Below are 3461 nucleotides of genomic sequence, written 5' to 3'. Positions count from 1 at the left end.
GTGATTTTACCGCAGACCTTAGAATTTGCTAACTCACCAAGTCTAGGTGTTGGATAAGGAGATAAAATAAATCTTCTTCAGCCTGAGACAGAACATCCTCCTTTGGAAAAGGCATATTACTTTTAAAAAAAGATAAAAATAAATCTAATTGACTAAAATACTTCTAGCCCACCAGAATCAAGGACTCAGTAGACCTGGGCCATTTTCCTTTATGGGGTTGAAGCTTGATATCCTACCCAGGTTTGGGGTAGTCCCAAAGATTTAGAGGAGTTCCAGTCATCCGGTGAGTTGAGGTAATTTTGACCTGACTAAAGCAGGTGGCTGCTAGTAAACCGAGCAGCTTGAGTCAACTACAGCAGAACGGGAATTTAAATGAGTGCCTTGGTTTATTCCAGCAGAGCCTAAATAGCAAGTCTTGCTGTATCCTGGGAAGAGGAGAAAAAGATATCATATTTTTAACCACTTAATATTCACCCCGCTCGCAGCCCCACAACATTTATGTACAGATCCATAATTTATTTTCATGTCTGTCTCTCCTTCTCGACTGCAAATTCCTGGTGGGCAAGAATATACCTCCCAATTCTGTTATAGTGTACTGTCCCAAGTGCATAGTGCAGTGCTCCACACACACATTTGTGGTTTGATTGATTATTCAGTCTCCTAACCAAGAACCATCTCCCACTCTTTCCATTCTATCCCTTCCCCCTTCTACCCGAGAAACTCGCAACCAAGCTGATTCAAAAAGAGTATATACAGCCAAATTGGAGTGGCATTTAGTAGTTTTAGTGGCTTATGTCAGCCTGGCTTAGATGTGCTGTCCTGGACTGTGTGGTTGGCAGAACCTCCAAAATAAGCAAGGGCTTAGAGGAGAAATTATTACCAGCCCTACAAGCACATAGCCGGTCCTGGTGCTTTTCATTTTCCAAGCAGTTTGCAAGTATTAAAAAGAATGTTGAGATTGAAATTGATTTAGTTTCCTGGATTGGGCTTTCCTCTGAAAGGAAATTTTGACTTCAAAGCTTTCTTTTTGTTAGTCACTGGAGGCTGTGTCTATTCATCCAAAGTGAAGCAGAGGGTTGCATAATTATGTGATGGATTTAGGACAATTTTTGTAGCCAATCAGGATAATTCAAGAAAAGGTGGATTGTTTTCCTGAATGATTAAAAGTAGTTGAAAAAGTCCCCTTAGTACAGTCTCAGTAGAGATTAATGTCATTTAAGAGGCCACTGAAAACAATTTGATAAAGACAATGTTACCTAGAGAAGACTAGATGCTGTATCTCAAAGAAATTCTAAAATAAACTGCTGTGGGAAAGAAAATGATGCTTTCAAAGGGAGTTGGTGTCAATTTTTACACTAACACGTGTAAAAATGACTAAAAGTAATTTAAAAAGGGCAACCTTAGAAACTTCTAACCTCTGAATTTGCATCATTCCCTGGAAACCCAGACTTAGGAAGCGACTAGTAGAAATCTTGAGAGTAAATATGACTTGATAAAGTCTACTCAACACATTTTCTGGATGTACTGCAACTTGGTGAGAGTTAATCATTTATTGAGCACTTACTGTGTGCAGAGCACTGTACTAAATGCTTGGGAGAGAACAATTATAACAGAGTTGGTAGACAAGTTTCCTGCAAGCTAATAAAATAGTAAATAATGGTAGGATAGGATCTGTAATTCATTTAGATTTTGATAGACTGATAAATCTGCTAAGGAAATTGTACAACCATGGAGCAGGGGGCACTCTCTTGGCATAGGTTAAAAAAGATTAAAAAGAAGTGAGAGAGAGAGAGAATGGTGCGGTATAGGCAGTACTTTAAAATAGAAAGAAGTTAAAAATGAGTTACTCATGAGGGTAATGTTTTAAAGGATGCTTTGGGCAAGGAACGTATCTACCAACTCTGTTTTTTTGTACTTTCCTAAGTGCTTAGTACATTAATTCATTCAATCATATTTATTGAACACTTACAGTGTGCAGAGCATTGTACTAAGCGCTGGGGAGGGTACAGTGCTCTGCACACAGTAAGCGCTCAATGAAAACCATTGATGACGATGATGAGGTAGGAAGTGAATAGGAAGGTAGTCAAGTTTTAATAGTGGCATAAAATTAAAGTGGTTGGCAAAATGTAATGAGTTGTAAAAAACTCCAGATGAACACAAATGGAGTCATTATAGAGCAAGTGTTCATATCTACAACATCATCTTCAACTGGAACAGCTCTTTATACAATACAGGATGTAGTGACTAGAACTTCTTAATCTATCCCCCTTAACTTTGATTCTGTAGGGTGTTCTAGAGAAAAAAGCTTCACCCATGGAAATAAAGATTCTAAAGCAGTTCTGAAGATTTTAAGGCACCCACCCCAGCATCAGGTTTCAGACTGATCAGTTCCTTTGAGGTGAGGGCAAATGTGTGTTCAGTTCCTGGAAGACTTGTGCAAACCCTATACCTCTCTCAGATTTGGATGTGACTCAATTGCTAAACACAATGTGGTTGCTGCCCAGAGTGCAAATCTACCTTTAACTCATCAAAGGTCAGCTTAACTGGAGTGGCCCGATACATTGTCCACAGTTCTCCTGGCAGTCTGAAAGTCATTCCTTCACTACCCCAACTGGTCACATGGCTCATTGCCTTGACTTGTGTCGATACCACAAAGTCTTCTAAACGTCATTTTTTTAATGGCATTTATTAAGCGCTTACTATGTGCAAAGCATCATTTCCATTTCTACAATGCTCTGTCCAGAGGAGAAGTGATATTGGCTGTGGATTTCTTGCCAGATTTAATTTCCTTAACCTTTGGAACCCAACAGTCCCCCACAGCAGAGAGAGAGACTCTTCAGCCCAGAACAGTTGGGCCCTTGAAGCAGTCGATCGGTTCTACCAACTAACTGTATTGCACCGTACTCTTACAGATGCTTAGTACAGTGCTCTGCACACAGTAAGAGCTCAATAAACACTATTTGTTCATTGATTGATCGATTGCAGTTAACAAGTTGGACTTCAGCAGCCAACTTAACTCATGTTTTTACCAGACATTTTTTCTTACCAGGGTTTATTCTTAGGATAAGCTGTGGTTGGTGAAGCTAGGCACTGAGAGGATTAAAAAGCAGACCACAGGAATGTGTGAAGTTTTGAACGAGACAAGATCAATCGATTAGTGGTGTTTATTTAGTACTTACTGTGTACAGAGCAATGTATTAAGCCATTGGAAAAATATGATACATTAAAGTTGTTAGATGTGATCCTTGTTTACAAGACAATTATAGTCTATTGGGGGAGAAAAACATTAAAACAATTGTGGGAAATAGGATGCGAGACTGACTTAAAAGGTGAGTGTCAGAAAGGTCTTTTACATCCTTTTTGGAAAACACTGAAAGTTAAATGGGTGATGGTCCCACCTGTATCCCAGGTAAGCATTTATAGGAATTGATTTTTCTTACCTCAGCCTATCCCTATTCTGA

This window comes from Tachyglossus aculeatus, chromosome 2, assembly GCF_015852505.1.
Source record: "Tachyglossus aculeatus isolate mTacAcu1 chromosome 2, mTacAcu1.pri, whole genome shotgun sequence".
NCBI lineage: Eukaryota > Metazoa > Chordata > Mammalia > Monotremata > Tachyglossidae > Tachyglossus > Tachyglossus aculeatus.
This window is presented reverse-complemented; position numbering follows the sequence as displayed.